We start from the raw sequence: 18,467 nt of genomic DNA on the forward strand, positions 1-18,467 counted from the left end.
CATGAGATACTTTCTGCAGAATCCCAGGAACTGGGGGATCGGTGCAGGCACCGGCCGCCCAAGACCTTGACTGAGTTCCACCTAGACTGCAGCCCAGGGACCTCTCAGTCTTTCTTGAATCGACCCTCTGCGTTTCTCTGGCCCCGCGCCCCCCGCAGCGTCGGATCCTAGATGCGTCCTCCTGCCCAGCAGTGGCCACAGCTCGCTCTGGCGATGCCTCGTCCTTTTCCCCAGTCGACACTGGCGTGCGACCCACCAAGGCAGGGGCAGCTCTTGGGCCGCGGTCTGGAGCCAAGTGGCAGCCGGGAGCCGCGCGCTCAGGGAACCGGGAGGCCGGCGCCGCCTCCAGCCCCCCCACCCCCACCCCCGCGGCCGCCGGACCGCGCCCAGCGGCGTTTCCCTCGGAACACGCGGCCCGCGGGGCAGCTGGAGTCGCAGAGCGCGCGTGGGCGCGGCGTCCGTGAGCTCCCGGGAGGGACGAGTCGGTCGGAGGAGTGATCCCCTCCCGGCCGGGCCACCGCAGTTGCCGCCACCACGCGGGGCGGGGCCCAGGCCGGGGGCGGGGCGCCGGGCGGGCGCGGCGCTATTTCCAGCTTCGCCGGAGGCTCCGCTCGCACTTCGCTGGGAGCCTTCCCCGCGCGAGAGCCGGATCCCGGGGCGCTGTGAGGAGAAAGGAGACGGCGGCGGGCGGCGAGAGGCGGGAGGGGGACGGACCCCGGGACTGAGGAGGAACACGCCACCTCGCCCTCGCCCTCTCCTGCGCGCTCCGGTCGCCCGCCCCACGCCGCTCGCCTCGCTGACCTCACGGACGAGCAGGAGGAGGCACCGGGCCCGAGCTGAGGCGGAGGTCCTCGCTGCAGCCCGGGCGCCCCGGCACGGAGGATTCGCTGTGAAGGACCGCGCCCGGGAGGGAGGCGTCCGCGGCCCCGCGAGCGCCGGCTGCGCCAGGTAAGTGCGCTGCGCCCCCGCCCCACCCCTGTCCCCACCCTGTGCCGGCTCCCGCCGGGAGCTGCGTCCCGAGGGGTCCCAGGAGGGCCCGGGACCACCCTGCGCCCCAGGCCCCCGAACCGACGCGCGTAAGAGTCTGAAGCCGCGGGCGGAGGTAGAGCGCGCGGGGTTCCGGTCCGGCTGCACTTTGGGGACTGGCTGCGGTAGCGGGAACTTTAATTAGACTTTTGCTCCTCGGCTTTCACTCGTCGCGGCGCGTCTGTGAGCTGCCACCCCTCGGGCTCCTTCGGTCCCTGCGGATCCTCCGCTCCTTTTCCCGTCCCGGATCCTGGACACGGGAAGGCAGCGTCGGGCCCCGAGAGAGCGGTGCTGGAGCCCCCGGAGCATCCAGAGCTTTCCCGCGCGCTCAGAACTGAGACTCCGAGACCGGTTGTGGCGGGCAGGGGCGAGGAAGGAAGAGAGGCTGCCTTCTTGGCTTCCTACCGAAGTGGGGAAGGTGTCCTCGCATCCCCTGGAGCGCACTCCCACCTCACGACTCTTCTGGGCACCGGCCCGTTTCGTACTCGAGGAGAGAGAGTGTGTGTCGGTGATTGCGTGAAGGTGTGTGTCCAGGAGTGCAGGAGTCGGAGCCTCGAGTCGAAAGGATCCGCTTTGCCACCGGACCCAGCCGAGCTCCGGCGGCAGCTGCAGCTCCAGCTGCTGGCTTCTAGTTCTGCACATCAGCTCCGGCCTCGCCGGAGGCCCGTCTGGCCAGGCAAAGGCGCATCCGAGGGACTTAGTAGTGCAGTGCTGGCACTTGGGTCGGAGGTGACCCCTCTCCCCACCCTAACTTTTGCGTACCTGTGGGCTCCAGGCCCCCGACCTGGAGCTTGCTCAGCAGCCACGCACCGCCCCGGCTGTGGGCACTCGTTGCCCAGCTGTCTGTCCTAGCTGAGAAATGAGAGCCCTGGCACTCCCTGTCCCTCAGCCATCTCCAACATCGCAGTGGCCCCGGGGGTCCTTGGGCCCCCTACCAGCTGGAGCCTGAGCTGTGATTAGCTGTGCTAAGGGGAATGGGCTGAGCCCTCTCTATCTGCTTGGCAGGGATCTGGCCTGGCAGCAGAGCCTGAGAGGCAGGTGAGTGAAAGGACATGTGTATGGGTGGGTGGGGGAGGGGGCTGCAGAGGAGTAAGGGCAGACTAGCCCCTTCCCCATCCCTAGGCTGCTTATAAACTGCACTACTAAGATCACTTTCTTTGGCTAACCTCTCACATCTGAGTTCACCTTGACCCTTGCTCACAGGGTGGAGAACTTTTCCTAAGTCCTGCCCTAGAACAGTGCAGCCTCTGGGGCAAGAGTGAGAGAGCTGCAAGTTCCAGTCATGGGTTAGTGGTAATGAACCCTACTAGTATCCATGAAGATTCAGGTTCCATCCCTGGCCTCGCTCAGGATCTGGGGTTGCCGTGAGCTGTGGTGTAGGTTGCAGATGAGGCTCAGATCCTGCCTTGCTGTGGCTGTGGGGTAGGTAGGCTGGTAACTGTGGCTCTGATTCAACCCCTAGCCAGGGAACTTCCATGATGCATGGCCCTACCAAAAAAAAAAAAAAAAGAGTGAGAGAGCCCTCTTTAAATTTTCTTAACTGTCTTAGCCTCTCCTTCCCACGCTCTGCCCCTTCCCAAAGGAAAGGCAGACAGGCCACCAGCAGGGGTGACACTCTGGTGCCTGGAGGAGACCCTGATTTAATCCAGACAGCCCACTACATATGGCAGGACAGTTTCTGGGGAGCCCTGGGCAGGTGGAAGCACATTCCAGAGATTTCATCAGACTTATCTCTGTGAAGTGACTCACAGGAGGGATAAAAGTCAGACCCTGAAGAGAATTGAACCCCATAGAATGATCGATAGTCCAATAGCAGTTGAATAGAAAAAAACCTCAAAGTCTGACCCCATCCATTGCTGGCCCATTCACCCTGGGACACAGGGAAAGCATAGCTTATTTATTTATTTACCTGGAATCAGACTCTGCAAGAGTGAATTATGTTCCCCCAGTATTGATTTTTAAAAAGACCCCAAATTAAAAAGTCAGGGCTTTCTTAATGCAAGGTCAAGGATTAATTATTTATAGAGAGACATCAATCCACCAGTATCGGGGCTCACTTCCAAATTGCCTGAGCGGGCAAAGGAAGCATCTTCTGATTTTTCCCTGGCTCCGGCTGGGAGAGGAACAGCCTTGTCTGACCTCCTGGGCTTGGCAGAGCTTTCCTGGACTGTAACCGGGGAGGATGCTTTGTAACTCAGCCTGCTGTTTGAGATGCCTTTTTAATCTTGTAGCCAGAATACCACTTGGGAAATTTCATGCATATTTGCTGTGTTTCCGTAATGAACATTTACTGATTACAGAGTATCAAGGGAATTTCATTTTTTAAACATTTATTCAAATCTCTGTTTATGTAAGCTAATAAGTCTGGGAAAGTTCGGTAACTACTTTTTTGCCGTGTGGTGGTTGGGAAAGTGTGCCTTGTGGGCTCTTCTCAGAATTCACCTTCCAAAGGAGGAACCTCAGATTCTCCTGATTGGAAACATCTTGCAGGCTGCTTCTCTACTCTTCATTCTAGTTCGTGACAATGGTGGCCTGATAGGCTTTTTGTGGTTTCGCTGATGGAAGAGATGGGAGCTTAGAGCTTTTAGCATTGGTTGCTAATGCATCTGGTTGAAGGCATCTGCGGTGGGCATTGAAGTCTCCTGGAGGCTGGTGGGGGAAGTTGTAGTGCCCCATCTCCTACCCGCTGCCTGAGCTGGAGTCTGAGATACCTGTCTTAGCTGCAGCTGCCACACCTCCCTAATTTACCCATATGTGGCAGCCGCATCGGAGAAAGATGGAGCTGGGAGGGAGCCTATGGGCAGGAAAGTGGACAAAGGATCATGCCAGCTCTTTCATGAATAACTATGGCAATTAGCATCAGTAAACACTGTGAAACAAGAACCCAGCCTTTTAGCTAATCAGAAGGTAATGAGTTATAAACCGGAGATTTATGTAGTGCTGGCCCATGGAGATCAATGTGGCTCTGACATGGGACAGTGAGAAATAAAAAAGCAATTGAGAATGGTTGTCTGGATGTGTATGTGGCCACGGTGTCTGGGAGCCTCGGGACATTGGGGCAGGGGGGAGGCAGCCTGCGAGGCGACAGTGTGGTGACAGTAGGCTCCCTGGCACTGTCTTTGGAGCCGTTGCCAAGACTCATCTGACTCCAGAGCAGCTGTGTTCCCTCCCTTCTGGGAAAAGGCTGCCCAAAGGCAGAGAAAACCCTTGGGTTCAGACAGCTTGGGGACAGAGCTGCATTAGCTCAGGTGGCAGAGGACACAGGAGACACCGTCTCATTTTTTTCCGGCTGGAGGATGTGTGACCCACGGTCGGTAAATCACTGTAACTCAAGATGAGATCTACAAATTGGTCGTGGGAAAAAGTTGTGACTTTTACCCTGGATAAAACTACCTGTCATTTGTGATCTGGTGCTATAGCCTGCACCTGCTGGCCACAAATGACACCTTGGCCACTGGCAGAATGGGGAAGCCTGTGTGAGTCCAGGTTGGTTGACACCAAGGAGCAGAATTCTGTCTTGAAAGCCACCCTTTGGGAAGTCAGAGAGTGTCTGTAGGCAAGGGGCCTGGGACTCAGCATTCCCACTCCCCACCTTGTGGGTCATGCATGTCTGGGAAATCAGGCCTTCTTCCTACTGATGACTGAGGGGGTGACACCTTGTCCCTGCCAGCCCAAGGTGAGTGACATTTATTTGAACTATATAGAGCTGTCAACATGGAAACCTAAAGCCAAATGAAGCTTCGTCCCACACTCCCAGCATCAGACTCTTTGTCGCCCTCCGTTCTGCCGTCAGTGACGTTTCTGAGCGTGCCTTAGGTGTCTGTTGCTGGGTCAGGCTCTAGCGAAAGCAAAAACAAGAGTGGCTTCTGCCCTGGCAGGGTCTGTGGCCGAGTGGGACAGACACTCCCTCACCAGCCCCTCATCACACACAGATTCACCCTGTGCCAGCGTGAGTTCTCCCCATCACGGTCTCCCCCAAGACCGTGGGATTCGAAGCCACGATAAACATATAAAGGAAAGATCCGGGTGGTTGTGCACAATGGAGTAATCTGACCTAGATCGAGGGCTCGGGAGGCCCTCCCTGAGGAGGTGACTCTTCAGCTCAGCTCTGAAGGAAGAGCTGGAACTTCTTGGCACAGAATGCTAATGAGTGTGAGAGACTGTGGGGAAGGCCCAGGTGGCTGGCACAGTGAAGGAGGGGGAGACACTGGCTTTGTGGTGGGGGGGGACCGGGGACTTGATGCTGCTGCTGCTGCAGAGCGGGCAGCCCAGGGAGGAGGGGGCTGCAGCCATCTGGAGGAAGACGGCTGTGGTCCTAAAGAGGGCTGGGTGGACCCGAATCTCTCAGGGCTCGGTTAGGTGCAGAGGGGAGATGATGAGGGCAGCTGGGACCATGACTTCTGGATCACAACTGGGAGCTGTTTGTGCCCTGAGGCAGGGCCCCTCGGGCCAGAATGTTCCGAGTGCCCATCCACTCTGGTTGGGTTATATCCTCCAGATCCCAGGACTCAGGCAACCACTTATGTGGCCCTGCCTTTGTGCTCCTGCCTACCTGGCCCACCTTCCAGTGTCCCCTAAGCCCTTGGGCCTTCTGCTGCCATCCCCCATGTGTTCACCATTTAGCCCTGGCACTCAGTAAGTGACAGCCTGGTGCCAGTGCTTTCTCGGAAGATAGGCTGCTCGGACACCCACCTTCATGACCATCTGCTGGCCAGAGGTGGCCTCAACCCGTGTTTATCCTCTTTGGCTTCCCTGTTCCCTGGAAGGTCCTTAACCTGCCACCCACTTGAACCTGACCTGGTTGCTGGTGGGCACCTGCCCTAGAAAGAACTCCTTGCGCCACCCCCCCCATTCTCAGTCCTCTCCCCTTTCTGTCCTCCCTACGGAGTCAGGCTCTGCCTGCTCCCACCCTGTGTGTGTGTGTGTAGGGGGAGCGGCGCTCTGCCCACGGCCCTGAACTCCCCAAACCCCTCCGATGCCAGTGAGTCCCCATGGCTGTCTGAGCTCAGTGCAGGCCCTGGCTGCCCCGCAGACATCGGCTGGGTCCCCTCTGGCTCTATCTTCCAGAACTGGGGAGCAGGTCTGTGAGTCACCCCACTTCCCCTTGTGCCCATGCTGCTGGCTTCGGGCCCTGAGCCAAGCGACCGCTGAGCTGCAGGCAACAGCCCAGGTCGCTGTCACCTTGTCCTCACTCTGCCTGGACCTGAGCCAGCTCCACCCTGCTTGGGCCAGACTCCGGGCCTGGAGGGGATGTGAGCCAAAGAGAGGATGCTAGAAGGTACAGCACAGACCCCGGGCCTCTCTGGGGCTGATTCGTCCAGCCCTTGGGCTCTTTGCCTGGAGGGCTGCCTCACCACATTGGCCCTCCCTTCTATTCTGACTGCTGCCTCGGCCACCTTGGACCACTGGGCATGCCCTCATGCTCAGCAGTGGGAAGGCGATACAGAAGGGCCCCCTGCCAGCAGCCCCTAGCCCCAGGCTCAGGTTGACTCATACTTGGCAGACTAGTTGTCCCCACCTTCAAGGCTGCCTCTTCTTGGGGGCTGACTCATCTCCCTGGACAAGACCCATCTGTCCAAGCCTGTGGGCACGGAGACCCTCCTCCAGCCCCGAGATGTGGGGGCTTTGCTTCCTGTGCTCCTGAGGGAAGCGTCCAGGCATCCAGCTAATGCTGACGGTGGGCCTTCCACGTGTAGTACCTCCTGCCAGGTCTGGGGGAAGTTGAGCAAACGCAGTGGGCCATGATGCTGGTGCAAATACTGCTCTCTCTGGCATCTTGGCCATGAAAGCTTGGCATGGAGATGGTTTCCAAGGATGGCTGCTGGCAGGCAGCAGGAGCTTAACTGTTTGCACTGGTGGGGCCAGTGCGTGGTGCTGGTACTCTGTCTACACCGGCTGAGCCAGTACATGGTACAGGTAGTCTGTCTATACTGGTAGAGTCAAGATTGGGCATACTGGAACTTTTGATTGAGTCTGTGTCTGCCCCACTTTCTGTGGAGTCTTTGCCCAAGCTCTGAAATTCTCTCTTGTTTCAGGGGCTTCCCTGTCTCTGAGCTTCACTCAGGCCCCCACTTCCTCTCAGACGTGGTCCAGCCCATCAGGCTCTGTCTCCCAGAAGCGGCGTGGTGGAGCACAAAGTACAGTGCAGTCTGTCTACACTAACTGAGCCCAGTTTATGATAGAGGCCATCTATCTACATGGGTGGAGCCAGTGGGTGATGCAGCCAGCCTGTTGGGGCTCCTTCTGATACTTTCATTAGGAATACTCTTTTTTTTTTTTTGGTCTTTTTAGGACTGCTCTCTGGGCATATGGAAGTTCCCAAGCTAGGGGTCGAATCAGAGCTGCAGCTGCTGGCCTACACCACAGCCACAGCCACAGTCACATGGGATCCAAGCTGCGTCTGCGACCTACACCACAGCTCATGGCAACACTGGATCCTTTAACCCACTGAGTGAGGCCAGGGAGCGAACCTGCATCCTCATGGGTACTAGTTGGGTTCGTTACCACTGAGCCACAATGGGAACTCCCAGGAATATGCTTTTCTAGCCCTTCCCTTATACACACCTGGGTCCAGTTTGAGTCTTCCCTCCAAGGTAGACTTCTTGATGGTTCCCTCGGCTTTCCCACATCTTATTCAGGTCTCTTTGGTGAAGGCCAGCACAGGGCGGGAGTGGTGTGCAGGTGCAGCCTGGTGACCTGGTGCCACATGGAGATCTCACTCTGGCACCCCCAGCCCGTCACTGTGCTTGGGGCTGCCTGTCATTAGTGGTCACAGCCACCTTGACATCCCCCACAGCAGGCACTCACACATGTTTCTCATCAAAGTCACTTCAGCGTGGGATTACTGCCTCAGAGTGCATGGTGAACCACATCTCTCCAGACTGGATCCATCTTGCCATGGCCTGCTGAGATTTGGGGCCTCCTTCTCCGCCGATGTTATTTCACCTCCTAAGGGCTGGCCTCATGTGCAAATTTAATTTCATGACCATTCATCCCTGCAAAACCATAATCTCTGCCCATTATTTAACGCTCCTCAATTCCCTCTGCCAATGAATTAAAGTGTCCATGGTCAGCCATGGCAACCAGCTCCACCCCTCGCTCACTCCACCCGTCAATGCAGCTGTCTCAGGGCTCTGACTGAAGCCAGCACCTGGAGTCAGACTGCCTGGGTTCAAATCCCAGTTTCACCATGTGGCCACTCTGAGGACTAGGGACTCAGGGTCCTCACTTGTAAAATGGGAATGACAATAGAATACACCTCCTGGAGCCGAGGTGCCTAACAGATAGTCAGCCCACAATAAATGGCAACTGCCGTTATTATCATTGCCATCATTTGCTGTGGTCACCAGTCTCAGTCCTTCTCCCTCCAGGGTGCAAAGAAGCATGTTGATCAAGGGCCTTTTCTGGTGATGTGACAGAGGCTTAGGTGGCATGTGTCCCCACTGATTGGTATCCCCTTTCTTAGCAGCTTCCCATGGGTGCCTTTTCCCTGTCTTGCATTCTGCACATTTGAAAACTTTTTATTCCAAGTAAAGTCTACATACTGAAAAGCACGCCGACTGTGTGTGTATAATGAAAAGAATGTCTGTGAGCCGAGCAGACCTGTGTGGCCAGTGCCCGTGCAAGAATCAGAACATGGCCAGCCTCCCTGTGATCCTCCCCTCCAGCACGGGCATCTGCTCTCCTTACCTGCAATGGCTTGAATTGGTTTTCTCTGGGTTTTTTGTTCATTTGTTTTATTTTGTTTTTGCTTTTGGCCACACCAGCAGCCATTGGAAGTTCCGGGTCCGGGGATAGAACCCACAGCACAGCAGTGACAAGGCTGATCTTTAACCTGCTGCACCACCAGGGAACTCCCATAGTTTTCTCTGTTTTTTAACTTGATCTGCAAGTGGAGTTGTAAGTCTGTGTCCCTTTGCGTCTGGCTTCCCATCATGTTTGTGAGAGTCACCCACATGGCTGTGAGTCGTTACAGTTTGTTTTCGTTACTGTGTAGGATTCCCGTATGTGAAGACACCCTGATTTATTTATCCATTCTCCTGTTCATTGACATTTGACTTGTGGAACATTTCGGGCTCTAGGAACAGGGCTGCTGCAAGCATTCTTGCATGTATCTCTTGCACAGAGGTATACATTTTACTAAGCATGAATCTAGAAGAGAATTGGTGAGTCTTAGAATATGTGTATGTTCAGCTTTTGTCGGTGAGGTCAGTTTTCTAAAGTGGTCGTACTAAGTCCCCCAACCTCTACCAGGTATATAAGAGTGCTAGCTGTTCTACATCCTTTCCAACACTTCGTGTTGTCAGTCTTTTTCATTTTAGTTCTTCCATGAGTCTGTAGAGGTAGCACATTGTGGTTTTAATTTTATTTCCCTGATGACTTATATAATCTGTTTTTTTCTGGCCAAGGATATGTTGAAGTTGAAAACATAATTCAACAAATTTGAAAATGCACTTCTATCTCCTGAGTTCCCATTGGGGCTCATCGGGTTAAGAACCTGACTCGTATCCATGAGGATGTGGGTTGGATCCCTGGCTTCACTCAGTGGGTTAAGGATCCAGCGTTGCCGTGAGCTATGCTGTAGGTCACAGATGAGACTTGGATCCCACATGGCTGTGGTGTAGGCTGGTGGCTGCAGGTCCCATTCGACCTCTAGCCTGGGAACTTCCATATGCCACAGGTGTGGCCATAAAAAGAAAAAAAAAAGGGCAAAAAAAATTTACTTCCATATCCAAATCATAAGTGTCTTAGAGTCTGGGGTGCTGGTGATTCCCTCTGCTGGGTGGGTTTGAATCCATTCCCCCCATGTTTTTATGCAGTGGGTGGAGTAGACAGGTGTTTCTCAGGATGAAACTGCCTCCCTAGAGTCACCAGATGGATTCTCGTGGTCCATCCGTCTCTGGGGCTGTCTTTCCCCTCACAATTTCCAGGAGTGCTGAGACCGCATGTGCACTTCTGTATTCCAGGGCCTAGGACCGTCCTAGTAAAGAATGGGGCCCATAAATACCCCCAGAACCAAGGGCCAGAGGATGGAGTGCTGCCTGCTGGCCTCTGTCCCCTCCCACCCCAGCTGACTTGACAGAAGCCTGGGCTGCCTTGGGGAGGGCTCTGGTAGTCAGGCTCTCAGACCCTGGAGGGCTCCCCCTCCGGGTGCTCTGTTTCTCTAAAGAGTCAGCTTCTGCCTGAGGCCTGTGGTTCCAGGGCCCAGGCTCCATGCTGCCTGCCGCCCACCCCCAACATTCCAGGCACCCCCTGGGGGTCCTTAACCCTGATGGGCTTATCTGTCATTGGGTCCCGCTATAGAACACGTACTCCCTTCCCACTCTATGCAGCCTCCCGAGCTTTTCGCCACTGCCTTTTCCTAAATGCCATGAAAAGGGCAGAGATGACGTGCCCTCCAGTCAAGTAAAGACGAAAGGGTCATGGCTATTGCCACCTCAGCTACTCCTGCGCCATCATCCACTCCTGTCCCATCTCATTTCAATGGGATTGAGATAGCGCCTCCTTTCTCTGGGTATGTCTTGATCCCTTTCTCCTCAAGTGGGCCATTGTTATCTGGAAGGCAGCATGGCCTGGGGGATGAGAGCTCTGGGTTAGACCCAGGTTCAAATCCAGATTCCGTTCTTGGTATTTTGAGACCCAGCTGTTGCCTCCAGAGGAGAAATTCACATACAGTTTTGGGGATGACTAGGGGGAAGGGTGAGATCTCTGATGTTGGGGAATGAGGGCAATGGATTTAGGCTGGAGCATCCCTGGGGGCTTCATGGAGGAGGGAGGCCTGGGCTGGTCTTCAATGAAGGGAAAGGGGGAGTTGACACCTTACAGATCACTCAGTGTGAGCCTTGAGGATTTGAAACAGAAGTCCTCAGGGAAGGAAGTCCTTGGAGCCCCCAGGAGACCATGGTCTAGTTGACATGACACCCAAGGGCATAGAGCAACAATCGGAGTTCACTGGTGACTTATGGAAGGCTTCCTGGAGGAGGTGTGCTTGGGACTGCATGTCAACGGCCAGGAGTGATAACTTTATCCTGGTGCCAGGGAAAATTTTTCTCCAAGCTGCAGGATCATGAGGCAGGGACAGTGTGAACCAAATAGCAGTGGCTTTAAAATAGGGCAACAAAGACTCCATGACACACACACACATTGTTTATGCGATGTGGAGGCGGGTGTGCAAAGATGGAAGAGCTAAAAGCAGTTTGGGAAAAACAACACCTTTTTTTTTTTTTTTTGGTAGAAAGGTTTATGCTCTTTCGTGATAACTAATATGAAAAGTTTATCAACGTTAAAAAAAAAACCTTTTGGCGCTTTCTCCAAATTGATTTGAAGTCTTGGCAGATTTGAGGAATCATTCAGTAACGTTTTATGGGTTGATGCTAATTTGATGCAGCAAACCCATGCATCTCGCCAATTTACTGCCAAACCAACATTAAGCACGGACCTTTCATGCAAGGTTTATAGGCGGGCAGCTCATAAAGATGCATACTTGACAAGGATTCAGCTTCTCTTAGGATGTGCAATATGAAGCGTTTATCAAAACCAAACTAAATCGCCCTTGCCTTTTCCTCATAAACAATCTCTGGGAACTTAAGGCCTGTATCCCATGCAATATTTCATGCAGTATTTCACCAGTCTGGATCCTGGAACATGGATAGCCTCTTTCTCCAAAAACTGTGGGTTCTGGGTTGTGGTTGGAAAGGGAACCTTTTGGGGTGGAAGAGGCCCTAAGGGGCCACTTCAGAAATGACTTGCTGTCCAGGTCCTGGGAGGGCTGGTGACACTCTACCTAATGGAGTCTCCTAAAACAAATCAAGGGTTGCATCTCAATGAGGTCTGTGGCCCCAAGAAAATACATTTCTTGCTTTCTTGTTTGTTTCCTGGGCTGACATGTGATGGATCATCGCTGCCTGTCTGTTTTCATCTAAATTTGCTGTCAGAGTCTCTTCAGGAAGGAAATCGCTGCTTTTTGTTTTGCATATTGGGAAGTGTTTAACGATAAAAATTATCAAAACTCCTGTCGTTCTCTGAAAACCACTGCTTCTGCTCTCCACAAAGGAAAAAGTGAGCTTCCGTGGTATTAGCCCAGTCTACACCGCTCCAGACTCCAGGTTCCTTCCATCCCGTGTTAATCACCCGAGCTTAAATGGAGAAGGTTGCTGCTGGAGGTGGGCAAGTGCACAGACCGCTGTCAGCACAAAGCCTCATGGGGTTTTGTAAGGGGAAATTTGATCTTGGGCAAATGTCAAGGCGGTTTTGAAATCTCTGTTATGATAGCAGCTCATCGCCAGTGTAGGGCTTCATCTGGATTTCATAAATATTGTATGGGGCTCTCTTCCTGCCACTCAGCCAGCTGGAGAACACCACAGCCACTCCCCCCCCCCACGCATGCACACACACGCACACACACACACACACATACACACACACACCCCATCACAATTGCATCACTAGTGCAGAGTTATGACAAGCCAATGGGTAATATTTTAATCACAATGTTCTTATAACAAATTCCATTCAAATTCTGTTGGAAAGGGAGTTAAAGCTTTTTCCTGCTGCTGGGAGAATCGGATGCTAAATGTAGCTTCCTGGGGCCCTGGCAGCCATCCAGGGCTTTGTAATTTATAGTTCTCCTTCCTGATTCTTGGAGTGACCTTGGAACCTCCGCGCGCGGATGGATTCCTTAGGTTCACACGCAGCCCTCTTCCCGTCGTCCTCTCTTATGAGAAAGGTCCCCAGGCGAGCGCTCCCTACACCCATCAGGCTGGAGCTTCAGAGAAAGGATGTGAGGGGGGCGCTCCATGGAACGTGTGGCGGGTGATTGGAAGATTGCTTGTTGCTACTGACCTTCCCTCTGAAATTTATGTCAGCTACGGAACAGTCCAATGTTATGTTTAAAGGCAGCCCGCAGGTGACAGGAGCCGCTCTCCAGCACCTGGCAGGTAATCCTGGAAAAGAAGGGGCGGGACAACGTGCAGTTACATTCATCAGCTCCTTTGGGCTGAAGAATAAACAAGATGGTCCAAACTGCTGCCGTTACAGAGTCTAGCAGACGAGTGGCGTGTCGGAAAGATGAATGTACAATTAAAACCCGTGTAGGGGTAAATTACAGGGTGACAGCTATCTAATGCAAACACCGCAGACGTGTAATTAAGAGAAGTTACGGGCTCTCGAGGATGGATTTGCTGGGGAAAGCGCTCGGGAGCTGTCTGTGGAGCTGGAGGGGGCAGGGACACGCACCGGGGGACAGCGTGGGAGCCCGTGCAGGTGGTGAAGAGGAGCGGCCCCCCCAACCCGCCCGCTGCATCTGGGGGACAGTCTGGGGTGTGATGGGACCATAGCTCCTTCAGGTGGCGCAGCCTGCCTTTCCAGCATCTGCTGGTTCCTGTTCCAATCTCCCAGCCCTTTCTGGAGCCATCCTGCTCTCCTCCTCCTCACCTTTGGCTTTGTGGGCAGTCAGCGCCCATGAATGTCTTTTTTAAAGGTTTTTTTAATTTCTCCTGCTTTGTCAGCTTTTTAAGGAATATGTTACATTATGTGGAAATTGGATGCTAACAAGATTTGTATGAATAAATTAGACTCTTAACTTTTTATGTTATTACAAAATTGAAATGGACTCTAATGACAGTCAGAATTAATGTTCTGTTTCAAATAAATGCCGGGATGTGACTGAATTTTCAGGGCATTCTCATCCTCTCATGTCTCTAGCCCTTCCTAGAAGGCTTAGCCTGAGAGAGAGGAGTCTCTCTGGGGGACCACCTGCCCCCTTCCAGTGAGGCTGCCACCAGCACTAAGGCTGGCAGCGTCCTTCTAGGACCCTTCCCTGACCACCCCTAGGTGGTACTCTGCCCACATGCTCCCATGGGGGCTGCTGGGAAAATCTGCATTAGCAGCTCCCAACACCCCCTCCTTAGCAAATAAGAATTGCCCTTGGCCTCTGGAGGCTCTTTGCCCAAGGTTACATCCCATCTACATCCCCTGGCTGTCTCTTCTGAGCGCCCTTCACAATAAACCCCCAGAGTTTCCAGGGAATGAGGCCCACAACACTGGCGATTAGGGATTTCGATTTTCCTAAACCAGCTGCCTGCCAGGTGAGTCTCTTCAGCTGGGATCAGCATTTCCAAAGACCGGGATCAGGAATTCCTGTCGTGGTACAGCGGAAACGAACCCAACTGGGAACCATGAGGTTGAGGGTCCAATCCCTGGCCTCGATCAGTGGGTTAAGGATCCAGCGTTGCTGTGAGCTGTGGTGTAGGTCGCAGACACATCTTGGATCTGGTGCTGCGGTGGCTCTGGCGTAGGCTGGTAGGTATACATCTGCTTGGACCCCTAGCCTGGGAACATCCACATGCTGCAGGTGCAGGCCTAAAAAGACAAAAAAAAAAAAAAAAAGACCAGGGTCATTCTTTCTGCTGTGTCGGATCTTTTTTTTTTTTTTTTTTTTTTTTGAGGGCCACATGTTCAGAATATGGAAGTTCCCAGACTAGGGGTCAGATTGGAGCTTTAGTTGCCAGCCTACACCCTACACCACAGCTCATGGCACTGCCAGATACTTAACCCATTCAGTGAGGCCAGGGGTCGAACCCGCGTCCTCATGGATACTAGTCAGGTTCTTAACCCTCTGAGCCACAATGGGAACTCCCTGTGTCTGCTTCTTGAGCCCAGGGGTGACTGCTCAGGCCTTGGCCTCAGTCCAGGTCCCTCTGGGGAGGGTTTGGACAGCAGTAGGGCCAAAGGGCTCCCCAGGACCCGGGCCACCACACCACCCAGCCTTGGGTGGAGGGCAGACTTGGAGGGATTTTCTGTTATGAAACCCTCATGCCCCGTGGGGCAGGTCAGAACAGGAGCTGAGGGCACTGGGGTGTGGGCACTGGTTCCCACAGCTGACAGTGGGAGGGAAGAGGAGCCGGGCCAGGTAAAGTGAGGAGAGTCACCCAGACATGGAACGGCCCAGGTAGAAAATTTAGCCCCCAGTGCAGCCTGGCCTCATAGAAAGTTTGGGGTACCTGGGAACACTTGCCGCTTCAGCAACAGGGAGGGGAACTCAGCTCCAGCTGTCATTGCAGGAATGGGTCGGTGTTCAGGGTAGCCAGGCACTTGAATATTCAAAGAATGAGTAGATTTTTATATGAATTCTCTTCCCTTCTAAAATCTAAAGGCTGGAGTTCCTGCTGTGGCTCAGTGGGTTAATGACGTGCCTTGTCTCTGTGGCGTGGCTGGTTCAATCCCCGGCCCAGCAGTGGGCTAAGGATCCAGCGTTGCTGCAGCTGTGGCATAGGTCACAGGTGTGGCTCGAATTCCATCCCTGGCCCAGAAACTTCCATAGGCCGCAAGTGTGCCTGAAAAGGGAAAAAGCAAAAAGGACAATTCTGAAGGCTAATTCCGAATTTAAAATCAAAGTCCTGCACTGACCAAACAATATGCCTGTGAACTTCATTCGGCTTTGGGGCTGGGGGAATTTGGAGCCCAGAGCTTCACTGGCAAGGTGAACAGTTGATTCCCCACCTGCAGGGTGAGGGCCAGAGCCCTGGAAAGAGACAGTAACTGCCAAGACTGTGGGCCATGCTGAGGAACTGTTGGGCTGCAGGCAGCTGTGGCCTGCCCAGATGGATCCTCTGTCCGGGACTCCCCCCTCCATCTGCTGGAAGGGGGTCCTTGTCACTGGGACCTCGAACACTGGGCCACTGGCTGGACCCTCAGAGCCACTGGATCCTGGGTAGTCCAGCCCTGGCCAATTGGGCCACTCAGCTTGGGGTTTGGTAGATGAACGGGGAGCAGAGGGGCCTGGGCAGACCCCTGTCCCCTATCTGAGAAGCCTCACCTCAGCATTTCTGCCTTCACCTTCACAAATTTTAGCAATGCCCTGCAGAAATGCCTTAACAATGGAGTTCCCACTGTGGCACAGGAGCCTCTCTGCAGTGTCAGGATGGAGGTTCGATCCCCAGCCTGGTGCAGTGGGTTACAGGATCCAGCATTGTCACAGCTGCACCTAGGTTTGCAGCTGCGGCTCAGATCTGATCTCTGGCCAGAGAACTCCACATGCTGCGGTAGGGAAGGAAGAGAGGGAGGAAGGAAGGAAGGATGGAGGGAGGAATTCCCGTCGTGGCTCAGTGGTTAATGAACCTGACTAGCATCCACGAGGACATGGGTTCGATCCCTGGCCTTGCTCAGTGGGTTAAAGATCTGGCGTTGCCTTGAGGGGTGGCGTAGGTTGCAGACATGGCTCAAATCTGGTGTTGCTGTGGCTCTGGTGCAGGCTGGCAGCCGCAGCTCTGATTGGCCCCCTAGCCTGGGAAACTCCATATGCTACAGGTGCAGCCCCCAAAAGACAAAAAGACCAAAAAAAAAAAAAAAAAAAAGAAGGAAGAGAGGCCTTAACAAGAACGAAAAGAAGAAAATAAAAGTCTTATCTCCCCTCTACACTCTGGATCTGGGGTTCCCATGCATTGTCACAGGGTGGGAGGATCTTATGTCAAAATTGCCATATGTTCATAAATGCATAAGTCATATTTGTTTTATAAAAATGCAATAATTTCTGTGTTTACTGCACATAACCTGTTTAATCACTTTATACATCATGAATGCCCTTCCCTGGTAACGGATCTCTTTCCATCCTGCTTTTGACACCTGCACGGCATTCCTTCCTATGAATTTATCATAATTTATATAAACTGTTCCCTGCTGGACATTTGGGGGATTTTCATTTCTGTTTCTCAATTTTAAAGAAGTTTGAAGTGAATGTTCTTGCTGTAGTCCTTTGTGTCATTTCAGAAGAAATTCCTGGAAGTGGAATTGTTGGCTCAAAGGGTATGCTTGGTTTTAATACTTCCTGACAAATCACCTTACAGAAAGACCCAGCGGTGCATGAGTGTACCTTTTTGCATTCGGCAAATCTTCATTTTTTTAAATCTTGGTCAATTTGACAGGTTAAAGAGGGGGCTGCTTGTTGCTTTTTTCAAAATAACTTTTATTTTCATCAAGGTGATACACATGTGTAGTTAAAAAGGCATAGATAATAAAAATGTGTAATAAACCCAGCAGTCCCCTGCTGCATCTCTCACCACCTCTCCCAGTCCTGCTCCCTGGAGGCAGGCCCCTAGGACTCTTCAAGCAATTTCTCTGGCATGGATTACTACTTCTATATTTATTTCCACATCACATGCAGAGACTGCAGGTGTAAAATGGCCAGCCAACTGTCTCAGCATCATTTCTTGAGTACTCTTTGCTTATTTTTTTTTTTTTTGTTAACTTGCCAGCTTCATCATTTGCTTCATTTTTGTATTTACTGGGGCTGTTTGGGGACTCTTCTGTTTTAGCCTGTTTATTCTAATACCAGAACCTACAATTTTAATGATTATAGCTTCTGAACACATTTGTAATATCTTAGAGGGCAAGTCTCCTCCCATTGTTCTTATGTGCTATCCCATTTTTATTCTTTCAGGTACACTCTTAGCAATATTGCGTTCAATTTTGAATCACATGCAGTAGAAATTTGCATGGGGATTGTATTTTACTTATAGATAAATTCAGGATAAATGTGCAGATGCATTGACCTTTTAGTTATGTATTCTGTTTTATCATATTGAGTCCTCTGATTCATTTATTCCACAAATATTTGTTGAGAACCAGTTGTGTGCCAGGCCCTGTTTAAGGCACTGGGGATACCCCAGGAAGCAAAGCAGAGGAAGATCCCAGCCCTATGTGAAGCCAACATGATAGTTGTTTTGAAAAGCCAGAGGATAAAGGGGATTGGAAGTGGGGGGTGGGGGGTGGGGGAGGAGAGAATGGGTGGGTCAGACCAGGTCTCGTTGTGAAGGTGAGATTTGAGGGAAGTGAGGGCATGGGCCATGCAGACGATCAAGGCCAATGGTCCTCAACCTGGGGCAGTTGTGCCCCTCAGGGGAACTTGGCAACATCTGGGAGGTGCTATTGGTATTTAGTAGGTAGAGGCCAGGGACTCTGTTATACATCCCGCAATGCACAGAACAGCCCCTGCAACAAAGAATTGTCTGGCCTCAAATGTTGATGGTGCTGAAGTTGAGAAATCCTGATCCAGGTGAAGACCTTCCAGGCAGAGGAGCACTTAGGCAAAGTCTTAGGGCAGGAGTGAGGGACAGCAAAGAGGTGGAGAGATGGCGGGGGAGGGCAGCTGGGAATGAGGCTGCGGATGGGAGGGTGGATGGAGAGAGGGCAGACAGTTTAGGTTGGGCAGGAACAGGATAAGGGATTTGACTTTACTCCATCTGAGGTGGGGCACACCTGCGGGATTTTGAACAGAGGAGTGCCATGATTGAATTAGGGTTTGAGAGGATCCCTCTTTTCTTACTGCCATGATGAAGGGCAAAGAGAGCTGGTGGGCTGTTTCATAAGAGAGGATGATCTGGGCCAAGGTGGTGGCAGTGACATGGAGAGAATGGGTCAGATTCCAGCTGTAATTTGAAGGCAGA

At 52.8% G+C, this 18,467-nt stretch overlaps 1 protein-coding gene across 1 annotated transcript in view; it reads left to right on the forward strand.

Moving 5' to 3' along the window:
- Nucleotides 1-629: 629 nt before the first annotated feature.
- CHST8 (carbohydrate sulfotransferase 8) overlaps nt 630-18,467 on the forward strand; it is a 122,166-nt gene continuing 104,328 nt past the window's right edge. The window contains exon 1 of the mRNA XM_047792770.1: nt 630-948. The gene's annotated coding sequence lies outside the window, so the exon portion shown is untranslated. The remainder of the gene's footprint in view (nt 949-18,467) is intronic.

The sequence above is a fragment of the Phacochoerus africanus genome, chromosome 8 (genome assembly GCF_016906955.1).
Source record: "Phacochoerus africanus isolate WHEZ1 chromosome 8, ROS_Pafr_v1, whole genome shotgun sequence".
Classification (NCBI taxonomy): Eukaryota; Metazoa; Chordata; class Mammalia; order Artiodactyla; family Suidae; genus Phacochoerus; species Phacochoerus africanus.